Here is a 12,818-nt window from a genome sequence, read left to right as displayed (position 1 = left end):
TGCATGGAAACACTGAGTAATAAGTGATTCATCCTTCATTACGTACCTGAATGCTTCGGTTGCTACCATAAGAGAAAATTCTAAGTTGAACTTCAGCATTAATAATAATAAAGTAGGTATATAAGAAATATTTGCTACATAGAGTTTTTCAAGTTTTAGTTGTTATAGTTACAGAATTTTTAGGGTGCTTCCAAATTCCAAACATGTAAAAGAAGCAGACATTTGTTAAATAAAATTACACTTATTAACATTAGAGGCCAACCTCTTTAGATGAGTTTGATACCCAGGCAAGAACTTGATGTTCTGAGGAGGTGATGGATGGAACTGAGGGAAAGAGGATGGAAGAGATGCCCGGCCTAGTTGGTGGTGCCACGCTGATGAATAATGATCATTCTTTGTCAAATCAATCTGAATACCTTCCAGTGCTTTATTCAGTATTTGGAAAGTAGATTTAAAATGATAGATAAGAAGTATAAGTGATGCAAGGAAGTGATAAAAGATGCCTTCAAATTGAGGTTAAAGTTGAACTCAAAAATGAAATCAGGATGAATAAAAATATATAGATATGTTTAGCCATCTGTAGAATGGCAGCCAGCTGTAGAATGAATTCCTTGACAAAAATTTAAAAATTGGTCAATAGCAAGTGCTGAGAAGGATGTGGAACAACAGGAACACCTAAATACTTCTTGTGGGAGTGTAAATTGTTTAAAATCACTTCGAAAATCACTATGACATTTCTGATGAAGTTGAATATGTTCATTCCTTGCAAATCAGCAATTCTACTCCTAGGTTTATACTCTAAGGAAATGTGTTCCATGAGACATGTACAATTACGTTAATGCCAGCATTGTTTGAAATAACAACAACAAAAAAAAAAACTGTTAGCTAAAATATCTATTGATAATAACTTAATGAATAAATTGTAGTTTACTCATAAAATAGGTTACAATACAGCAGTGAAAATATGCATGTATCAACATGGATGACTTTCATAAATTTATATGTTGAAGCAAAAAGAAAAGCAAGTTACAGGATAAAAGCATTATATGATTCTTTTTATGCAAATTTCAAAAAAGGCAATACTAAACAATTTGTTGTTTAGGGATACATCCATTTGTGATAAAACCATAAATAAAAGTAAGTGAGTTGTAAATACAAAATTCAGGGCAGTAGATACCCATGGGAAAAGGAAGGAAAGGAGAAGAATGAGATAGTAGAGGAACACTGAGTGATAGTTTTCTATTTACTAAGCTGGGTGGTGCATACCTGGGTATTCATTTATCATTATTGTTAATATCTTTTGTATATGTTATGCTTAATGATAAAATGAAATTTTTAGAAAATAAGAAATTATACATCCTAAGAGATTTTTAGTTAACTTGTGGTTTAAATGTTTTACAAACATCCACAATTCAGTTCAAGTGATCTGAACATAGCCCTAAGCCTGATTGGATTGATTGTTATGAATATAATTAATTTTACAGTCAATCCTTGGCAATAATTTGTCATTCTTGTGTGGCAAAAACTTGACTTTCGTATACTTAAATTCTAGTTTTGCAGTATTTCCGGCTAGTGAGTGAGTCAACTTGACTGCCTAGAATACATGTGTAAAGTTGACTTGATTATTCTCTTCTTATCTTTATATACATGGGGACACTTATGAGATAATTTTTTAAATTTTTCTTTCTTTGTGGAAATGGTCTCCACAAGAAAGCCAACATTTAATGCTGGTGATGGAACTGTAGAGAAAGAGAAACAGCCTAAGTAGCAGTTCCTAACTAGAAGTTTTGTATGATAAATAATATGCTGTGGTGAAATTTGTAATTTGAGGATTTCTGAAGGTTCCAAGTTATGTACCCCAAGAATGAAGAAAGAATGGAGGTTATCTGACTAGCCATGCTAAGGAGCAGTAAATCACTTGACACACTAACTCAAACATTCGGTGCCCTAGCAAGATCCCCATCTCAGAAATATGGGTATTAGGATATTAGATTTAATGACATTAGTCAACTAATTCTCTTTGCTATGATTCCATACTCCCAGAGCAACCTTCTGGTTATAATTCTGCTTCCCATATTGCTTACCCACAGAGATGATAAAGACCCATCAGCACTGTGCTGGGTATTTTCCATTTTCTGTGTACATATACCCTTCACCCTTCCCACCCTGACTTCTGCCATGAGAGGCTGACCTGCTGGATTCTGTCATCTGGGCTCCCTTGCCCATTGGTCTTCCCCATGAGTTGGGCCAATGTGGAGCCTCAGCAGAAGGTCAAAGAGAGGCAGGAAAAAGTGGGGGCGGTATTCATTCCCCAGGTTTCTCCACATGGTGTCATCATGGGCTGGCTGTGTCGATGAATGAGGATTTCAAATGGCCTTCACACAGCCTTCTCTGTCTCTGGGTTCTGGTAACTGCCCTTTCTTCCCGCTTCTTCAGGCCTTCAGACCTTCAAAACATCTGACCCCACTTTTGCTCCCAGAATGTAGAGAATGTAGAGAAGCATGTACAGTCCATCCCCAGAAAGAATAGCCCTCCGATTAACCAATCGTAAGCAAAGAGTCCAGAGGATAGTGCAAAACGTTTCTTTGCTTTTCCATGAGATTACCTCCAAACAGAAACACTTCAGAGGGGTGCCAGGGTTCCTTCCACTCTCCTCGGCTTCTCTCTTTCCTTTTATTCCCCTCTGCCCTATCCATTCAGTCAGTGCCTCATATGGTCAAGTCCCTGGGGATTCTTGTCCCCAGCACAGTCCTACAAGAGCAATTGTGAGAGCTCCTGGTCTTCCCATCGAACTGGCCCAGGCCTTCGGAGTCTTGAGTGTGAAGGGCCTACAAAACAAACCCACGGACAAATTTTAAGAACAAGATTTATTCCTATACATACTGCTTTCCTCTCATAGTATACCTAGGATACATTATTCTGCTAAAAGACCTCCTTCTTACCCTTTGTGAGAAGGAGAAAGAATGTGGGGAGGGGGTTTGGAGTACTGAGAGGGTAGGAAATCTGAAGGAAGAATGGAGTGGTCACTGGAGGTGTAGAGGAAGATGGAACATCTGTGAAACTAAATGAAGCCAGAGTAACAGGCGTTTTGTGAGATCAAGCTGGGAATCAGATAAGGCAGAGCATCATGGGTCATGTTAAGAAGGTTGAATTTTATCCTCAGTAAAGAAAGGGTGGATTGTTGGGGGAGAATCTGGTGGCAGATCAGTTAAGGGAATATTATAAAAGTTGAGTAGATGAAAGGTGAAATCACTGCCCTCCCCCCTACGTGGGATCAGACACCCAGGGGAGTGAATCTCCCTGGCAACGTGGAATATGACTCCCGGGGAGGAATGTAGACCTGGCATCGTGGGACGGAGAACATCTTCTTGACCAAAAGGGGGATGTGAAAGGAAATGAAATAAGCTTCAGTGGCAGAGAGAATCCAAAAGGAGCCGAGAGGTCACTCTGGTGGGCACTCTTACACACACTTTAGACAACCCTTTTTAGGTTCTAAAGAATTGGGGTAGCTGGTGGTGGATACCTGAAACTATCAAACTACAACCCAGAACCCATGAATCTCGAAGACAGTTGTATAAAAATGTAGCTTATGAGGAGTGACAAGGGGATTGGGAAAGCCATAAGGACCACACTCCACTTCGTCTAGTTTATGGATGGATGAGTAGAAAAATAGGGGAAGGAAACAAACAGACAAATGTACCCAGTGTTCTTTTTTACTTCAATTGCTCTTTTTCACTCTAATTATTATTCTTGTTATTCTTGTGTGTGTGCTAATGAAGGTGTCAGGGATTGATTTGGGTGATGAATGTACAACTATGTAATGGTACTGTGAACAATCGAAAGTACGATTTGTTTTGTATGACTGCGTGGTATATGAATATATCTCAATAAAATGAAGATTAAAAACAAAAACTGGTTGATGAAGAAACATTGAGGGCACAACATTCAATGAAAATAAGGCAGACACATACAGGCAAATATTGCAGGGTCTCACTGCTCTGAACTAATTATAATACATAAACTCATAGACATGAAATATAAGTTACCAGGATATAGAATGAGATTAAAGAATAGGGAGCGGTTGCTTATTATGAGCAGAATGTTCAACAAGGTTGAACTTAAGTGTTTGGAAGTGGGTAGAGGTGATGGTAGCACATTATTGTGAGAATACCTAACAGTGATTAATGGTGTGTGAATGTGATGGAAAGGGGAAGCTTACAGTTCTGTATGGCACCAGAAGGAAAGCTGGAGATTAAAAGATGGGAATGTATAAAACAGTGAATCTTGTGGTGGACAATGTCTGTGATTAACTGTACCAATATTAGAAATCTCTTTCATGAACTAGAACAAATATATGACACTAAAACTAGAAGTTAATAATAGAGGGGTATATAGGGAAAAATACACCTAATGAAAACTATGTACTACAATTAACAGTATTTTAACATGATTTCATCAACAGTAACAAATGTACTATACCAAACCTATGAATCAATAATGGGGGGTGGTGGTCGGGGTATGGGAGGAATTGAGTTTTCTTTTTTTGTCTTTATTTCTTTTCTGGAGTAAGGAAAATGTTCTAAAAATTGGGAAAGAAATTAATTCTGGTGATGGATGCACAGCAGTATGATGGTACCATGGGCAATTGATCGTACACTTTGTATCTCTGGATAATTGTATGGTATGTGAACAATCTCAACAAAACAAAATTGAAAAACAAAAACAAAAACAAAACAAAACAAAAAAAAAAAGTTGAGTAGAGATCTGTAGAGAAGCTGCTCCATGTATCTGTTGTATATCACTCTGTTTCTCGGCCTTCTTGCACTTAAATTTGTTTTTAATTACTCCAATAATACTTGAACATACTTTAATGAAAAAGTGTTCAATAATGCAAACTGAAAGTTCCCCTGATTTATCGTTCTTAATAATTCCTGAACCCTCCTCAGAGTTAACTGCTATTATCAGTTAGGAATGTTTACATGTGCAAATAACAAGAAAACCTGACTATCAGTGACCTAATATAATTGGAGTTTATTCATTTAATGGGCAATTCATGTTAGTTCCGTGGTGTAAGGGCTTTTCCCTTATGATGTTAAGATCATTGCCTTAGCTCCGTACATGGTATCTATCAGTAGCAAATAAGTGTGTAGCTGTAGATAATTAAATTTCACTACTGAATGAATTCCATTGTATCCATTCTCCTGCCAGTGGACATTTGGGTTTTTTCTAGTTTGTTTTTTTTTGGGGGGGGATGGGGGTTGCTTTGTTTTGATTCGTTTATATTTTCTCCTCTTCTTTTACAAACATGCTATTAATATTCTATAGAAGAAATTGAACAAATTTCTCTAGGATATACACCTAGGAATGGAATTGCTGGATCATAGAGTATTTATATCTTCAACTTTGACTGTGCCCTTTATATAATGGTATCATGTGTTACATATTGTAGTATACATGTAGTACATATTTTACTGTAACTTACTTTAACCTATTCTTTAAGCTCAAGGAAGTTGTCCATTTTGTTCATCACTCAATCTTCAATACCATTTACTCATTTAATAGACTATCTACTATGTGCCAGGCTCAAATTGGAAATATTTGCTCAAGTTTTCCTCTGTGATCCCCCTCTTCCCCATCCTCTAGCATGGGCCTCAGTTATCATTATGCAATTTGCTAGTTTACAAGCCAGTAAATGTGTATTATCCAAAGAATGGGGCCATTGCTAGCCCACACAGTGCTTTTATGCTAGTTGGAAAAAGGCACACCCCTTCTGGTGCTCCCAGTCACATGCCAGAGGCACACATTGCCAGGACTGCACACTGCTTGGTGAGCAGAGCTCAGTCTGCATTTCAGCCCCCTCTCCTCTCTCAACATTCACTTGTGCATGTACAACCTATTCAACTGTACAGAGCAGCCCTTTCTTTCTCCAAACTTGACAAAGATGGTTTTCCTTTACTGCTGCTATTCTCATCTTTAACCATTATAAACAAACTGTAGGAGGAGTCCACAATATTTGCTATGAAGAAAAGCAGCACCAATCAGTTATTTTATCTGTAAGTTTTGTAGCTCCAAGAGTATGCTTTGTGTGTAAGACTAACTCAGATATCCCAGCCATAATGGTTTGGCTTGGCTTAGATAGGATTGGGGACTGGTGCATAAGGCAGAAATGAACTTATATGGATTAGGCATAAGAGATACTGTTGCTCCAGAGTGGCTTCACCCAATTTTTGTTAGTAGCCCAATTCTACTGATGCCAAGTGACATCAGACAAGCCAATCAGATTCTTTTTTGTGAACCATAAATGGTAGATGACTAATGAAATGAGACGTTATTCAAGTTAATTTACCCAACTGACACTGAGCAATTTACGATTTTTAGTGATACTCAGTTTAGGAAAATTTGGATCCCGAGACAACTTCCTCTGTACAAAACCTCCAACAGTGAATGTGATCTGTGCGACTCTTCCTTAAAGACACCTGACTGGTACACTTATTGGTCCTTTCCAACAGCAGTTGATTCTAGCTGTCTTGTATTAAGTTCTGCTTTTCTCTCCTACCAGATGCTAGGTTCCTTAAGAGAACTTCCTTAAGAGTTCTTTAACCCCTGTCAGAGTGTTAAGCACCACACATAGCAAGGATTCAATGAATATTTGAGAGTCAGCATAACTTTTCAAAAATTGTTAGTAATTCAACTTTAAACACTTTACTTAAGTATGCAAAAGTAACATGTAACTATTATAAAAATGTAAACAATATATGTTGGAGTCCATCTGCATTTTAGTCTCCTACTTTGAACGGTCTCTACCCAGGAGTTATCACTGTCAGCAGTTTGTTGTGTTTTCCTAGAATTTTTTATATGCAGAGACATATTAATTTGTAAGGTTATTTTCCTAATTTTATAAATGAATCACACTATACGTATTGTTCTGAAGCTTGCTCTTTTCATTCAACAATATATTTAGCTATTGTTTCATGTCACTCTGTGTGTGTATGTGTGTGTGCGTGCGTGTGCGCCTTATTGTTTTAGATAGCTGCTTGGTACCCATGGTGGGGATATATCAAAATTTACTTAAATAGTCTTACATGGTTGGACATTTAGGTAGTCTCCAAGATTACACTATCATAAATAATGTTATAATGAATGTCCTTGTACATATATCCTTGTACATTTAAGAGTATGTTTGTAGGCTAGAGACACAGATATGGAATTACTGGGGAAAGGGTATGATGATATTCTGAAAAGGACACTCAGGAAGACCTGGGTTCTAGTCTTGTCTCACCACTTCCCATCTGTGTGACCCTTGGTAAGTCACTGCAACCCCTGAGATTCTGTTTTTTTCATCTGTAAGGGGGTAAAACTCAGTGTTTCATAAGATTGCTGTGAAATCAAATGACAATGGCTGATTCGTGTTAGGTTTCAGTTCAGTTTTAGTCAGCTAGGAGTATTTCCTGAACTTCTTCAGTTTCATAAGATTGTTGTGAAAAGCACATGAATCATGGCTGATTCATATTAGGTTTCAGTTCAGTTTTAGTCAGCTAGGAGAATTTCCTGAACTTCTTCAGTCTTCTAAATCTCAATAGATGACATACAGATTTTTAGTGGTTGACTGACATGTTCTGCTTTTCAATATATAGTAAAGAGCCAAGTAAAAGAATATTGTTGAAATCAAATAGACCAATGCATTGCGTGGGTATAGGTCTTTTTTCTTTGAATGAACTCAGGATCGCAGACTTGATCATACTTAGAAAACCATAAAAGTGACCCATAATAAGCTTCAAAAAATAATGCAAAGAAAATGTCTGCTCTAGAATCCTATAAGATCATAGTTAAAAAATCTACAAGACCTTTACAACCAGGGCAGTCAATTATAACACACTTTCAACTAGCTAGGAAAGTAGTTGTGTCACCTTTCTTGTTATCAAAAGGTCCAAGTTTGAATTCCTGCTTCACCACTGACTGGTTCTGTGAGACAAAATAAAGATAATAAAAATACCTACAGTATTTTAAGGATTCTATGAGGTACTGTATGTGAAGGAACCCAGCAGAGATCCTTGCAAATTGTGATGCTCAATAGATGTAATTGAGGTCAAGGGAGAAAATTCTTGTGGAAATGATGTTTCAAAGAAAAAAGGGCTCTGAGGCCTTGAACCAAGAATCATTGCTTCTATGAACTGACATTTTCCTCACCTGCAAAATGAAAGGATTGATATGGGGTATTTTTACAGGACAATGAAAAAGTTTTGAAACTAGAGAAAGTTGATTGCTTTACAATGTTGTGAATACACTAAATACCACTGAAGTATACACTTTAAAATGGTTAATCTTATGTTATATGAATTTTACTTCAATAAAAAGAGAAAGGATTAATTTAAATCATCTTTAAGGTCCCTTTCACTCAGCCAAAAATAGTAATAAGAAAGCACTTACAGAGTGCTTACTGTATGTCAGGCACTGTTCTAAGTGCTTTATATTTATTGATTCATTTACTCTTCCCAGCAAACCTATAAGGCAGGCACTACTATTATCCCCATTTTAGATAAGGAGACTGAGGGACAGAGTGGTTAGGTGACTTGCCCAATGTCACAGAGCCAGTGAGGGTCAGAGGCAGGGTTTGGATCTCGATGGCCTGGCTTCAGAGTTCATACTCTTAACCTTTACTCTGTGAACCTCTGTCATCCCCAAACATTTGAGTTCTTTGCTTTGTGTTAATATTTGAAAGAGACTTTCGCCCATAATAGTTTCCTTCTACTTTGTTTTATTTTAAAAGTCAATTGATTTATAAATTTACTTAGAAGTGTTTTAATTTGGGGGAGAGAAATTTTAAATGTAGAGAAAGAACTATATTAGTGGTATAACAAATTACCCCAAAACTTAGCAACTTTAAAACAATAATTTATTATGTCACATTATTTCTGAGTGTCAGGAATCTGAGAGTGCCCTAGCTGGGTGGTTTTATATCAGGTTCTCTCAACTTGCAGTCAAGTCATTGGCCAGGACTGGAGTCATCTGAAGGGGCTGCGTCCAAGCTCACTTGCTCATGCAGCTGTCGGTAAGAGACTCAGTTCTTTACCACATGGGCGTCTCCTTAAGCCTATTCCTAGAACATGACAGCTGGCAACCTAACAGAGAGAGAGAGAGAGAGAGAGAGAGAGAGAGAGAGAGAGAGAGAGAGAGAGAGACAATGAGAGAGAATGAGAGAGAAAGAGAACCAAGGCAGACACTGCAGTCTTTTTATAACCTAATCTTCAAAGTGACATTCCGTCATTTTTGCCATATTCTATTTGCTAGAAGCAAGTCACCAAATCCAGCCCAAACTGAAGGGGAAGGAAATTAGTCTCCATCTCTTGATATTTGTGGGCATATCTTTTAAACTACAACAAGTACAAAGAAAAATATAACAAATAGTGCCCCCAATGGGCAATTATTAATACTTTATCATTTCCCAAAAACCTTTTCAAGAAAAGAAATAAAACATTAGAAATAAAAGCCTCTGTGTTCCCATGCCCCATCCCAATGCCTTTCCTACTCTCCAGAGGCAACAACTAACAAATCGTAGGGGTATCTTTCCAGTTTTTTAAAATTCTTTTACTATACATATAGTGAAACTGTAGTATAAATAGTGAAAATAATGTATAGTATTATTTTGAGGGTGCTTTAAATTTTTCATAAATGCTATCATATTTATATATTCTGCAACTTGCTTTTTTCACTGCTTGTTTTTGAGATTTATATATTCTGATATAATTTAGATCCAATTCAATATCCCATTGTATAAATAGACCATATTTAGTTCATCTGTTGATGGGATTATTTCCTAAATTATAAATCACTATCGTTACTAAGGCTGCTACAAATAGATTTACTCATGTTTCTTTGTACACTTGTGCAAGAGTTTCTCTAGAGCAGAGTTTCTCGCATATTTTGACCCCCACCCACAAGGAGAAATTTTTCACTGTTACCAGCACATGTCTCAATATGGCTATATATATATATATATATATATATATATATATATATATATATATCAAAACCAATGTTTCATGAGAAAAGTACTTACCTTTTCTATGAATAATGACTTCCGATATTTACCTATTTTAATCTATGTCATTTTAAGTTCCTAGTTGAGATCCACTGAATTGATTTCTGGATCCATTGTGGCCCTTCACCTGCAGCCTGAAAAACAATCTAAGATCTAAATCTAGCTGTAGAAATGTTGGTCACAGGTATGGCAGTTTAAACTTTAAAACATATTTCAAAACTGCTCTTCACAGTAGTCATAGCAATTTACACTCCCCGCAGCAATGTATGTGTTCCTTTTTGTCCACATTGACAACAACATTCAATACCATCAGGTTTTTTCATTTTTGCCAATCTCATTATTGGGTCTCATTTAAGGGTTGGATGAAAGCAGAAAAGAAATAATATGTTCATATTTATTATTTCTTTTGTGGGGGAGGCATGGATGTGATGGGAGAATTCTCTTTCCCATGCTTATCTTTGTGGCTGCTGTGTGCCATCACTGGGTGCCCTGGAAAATGCGGTACTTAGAGGGAAAACTATGGGGCATCCCTCAAAGGAATCACGGGAGCCTGGGAAACAGAACAGGCCCATCTGCCACGGCTTCCTCTGGTCTTCCAAGGAAGCTGCTTCAATCCATTTCCCACTTTCCTCAGGCCCTCTACAAGCGCTCACTGCTAGGAAGCAAATGCATACTCTCCTACTTCACAGAGAACATGAGACCATCAGATGAAAACTGCCATTTCCTATTCTTCTTCCATAAACTTACCTTTATCTGCCTCTAGTCTCTCTCCTTGCATCCTATCCAGAGCAGGTCATAACCACTGTCCTACCAGGGTTTATTCTATCCCCTCCCTCCTCTGAGGGCTCTTGTTTCGTAAATGATCCCCTCTTTTGCCTTTCTTTCAACCCCTCCTCTCTACCTCATTGCTCCCTGCAGTGTATGAGCACGTTCAAGTCTCTTCTTCCCGAATAAGTTCTGTCCTTGATCCTTATTCCTCTCCATCTGACTCTTCCTCATCCTCAGGTCCAAACATCACTTCTCAGAGAGACATTTCCTTTCATCCATAGCACTTACCCTTTTCCGTCATAGCATTTTTCAAAGTATGTAGTTATATATTTATTTGTGGGTCTGCTTCCCCTACTCTGCAGTCATAGTAGCTTTGTCTCCCTAGTGCCTAATGCAGAATAGGCACTCAGTATATATTTGTTAATTAAATAAATATTTCTAGCCTACAGCTTCACTCTCTTACTCTGCTCCCCACACCACACGGATATTTCAAAATTAAAAGCCTGTCACGCTCCTCCCCTGCTTGAAAACTTGCTGATACCTCAGCCTGCAGAATAAAGTCCATTCTCCTTGGCACACATAAAATGGTTCTGTGAAAAACAACTCCTCCCTTCCCCCCCAACAAAGCAAAATGACTACCACTTCTAATAGAGGAAGTAGAAGAGGGAAAACTCAGATCAGCAAATGCTATTATTAGCAGACAGCACTGGTAAAAGAAGAGGTGGAGGAAGAGAATTAGAATCCATAGATACAGGGGATTAGGTAATTATTTAGGGCTTTCATTCATGTGTTTTACTCACGCACTTTTTCTTCCTATTTTTCAGAGGAAAGAGAAACTAACATTTTATTGAGCACTTATGATAAGCCAGCATTAGGCTAAATGCTTTATTTTATTTCATTTAATGGAATTCCCTTCAAAATCATCAGTATTACCTCTGCCTTCCAAAAATAAAATTATTGGGGACCAAAATATCAAATGCACCAAGGAAAATGAAATGGTCTGGTGATTTCCACACTATGAGAAAGGGCAAAAAGTGTGTACAATATATATGCTTTCTGTTAGTTTAAATTAGGCCGTGGGTCCTCTCTGGCATGTGTGACACTCTTATTCTGCCTGTCTGTCACATAAGCTCCTCTCCCCTTTCTATTTCTCTCTTACTTCTCTCTCTTGTTCTTCTCTTCCTCTTTGGTTGTTCCTCTTTCCCTCACTCTTAGTCCATTTGACTATTTTCTTTACCTTTTCTTTCCCCCCTGCTTATGTTCTTAGACCTATCAACAGCCTCTTTGTTACCTTTCGGGCTAAAACGGTTACTGACTCCTTGTCTAAGCTGAAGTGAAAGCAAACAGAAAGAAAGGCTTCTTTTAATTCCATTGGGTTAGAATTGCAGCAAGGTATAATGATGGTGCAGTACAATGTGTGATCCAAAGAGATAAAGTCCTAGTACACTAAGGCAGCTTTCAGCTTCTAATATGCAAGGAATGTTGCCCACTGAGCTCTCTGTGAAGTTTTTAATCATTACTGATAATACTGAGATTCCTATGTTTCTGCTTTCAAAAAAGAAATTTTCTTTAGGATGGCCTGTTACGGGAAGATGGTTAGCATTTTATTAGAATGTGAGAAACTGTAGAGAAACGTTTCCCTAGGGCTTGGAAAGTGAGAATGGGAGCAGAAGGAAGAAGCACTCCTTTAAAGGGCAGAGAAACTACTGATGTGGAAATCTTCAAAAAGATGAGGCTGGTGGTCCTGAAATTCTGCCCATTCATTAGATCCTAAGAATGCAGAAAAAACAAAACTTGATTTCTAGTCCAGGAAGTTAAATGTGTTAGACTGTTTTCAAAGCTGGCATAACTTGTGCCCTCCATTTTGATGTTTTCTGACTCTCCACTTTCAGGCAAATGAGAGGAAACCACAGGGATAAAGCATTCCTTCTGTTCAATTTCAGGAAAAAAGTATTCACTTATTTGAAAAAGTTTTCAAGTGTTTTCTGAATGCAAGACTCAATATTTAAAG

The 12,818-nt window shown here is 37.6% G+C and overlaps 1 long non-coding RNA gene across 1 annotated transcript; it reads right to left on the bottom strand.

Annotated features, from left to right (window-relative positions):
• Window positions 1-8,875: 8,875 nt before the first annotated feature.
• Window positions 8,876-11,287, bottom strand: LOC119508531. The gene is made up of 3 exons (XR_005211483.1): window positions 11,096-11,287; window positions 10,058-10,173; window positions 8,876-9,119 (listed from the first exon to the last, which is right to left on the bottom strand). It is a non-coding gene; the product is annotated as an uncharacterized LOC119508531 (long non-coding RNA).
• Window positions 11,288-12,818: the final 1,531 nt, after the last annotated feature.

Source organism: Choloepus didactylus, chromosome 13 (assembly GCF_015220235.1).
Source record: "Choloepus didactylus isolate mChoDid1 chromosome 13, mChoDid1.pri, whole genome shotgun sequence".
NCBI lineage: Eukaryota > Metazoa > Chordata > Mammalia > Pilosa > Megalonychidae > Choloepus > Choloepus didactylus.
Note: the sequence above shows the minus strand (reverse complement) of the source record. Positions and strands in the feature narration are given on the sequence as shown.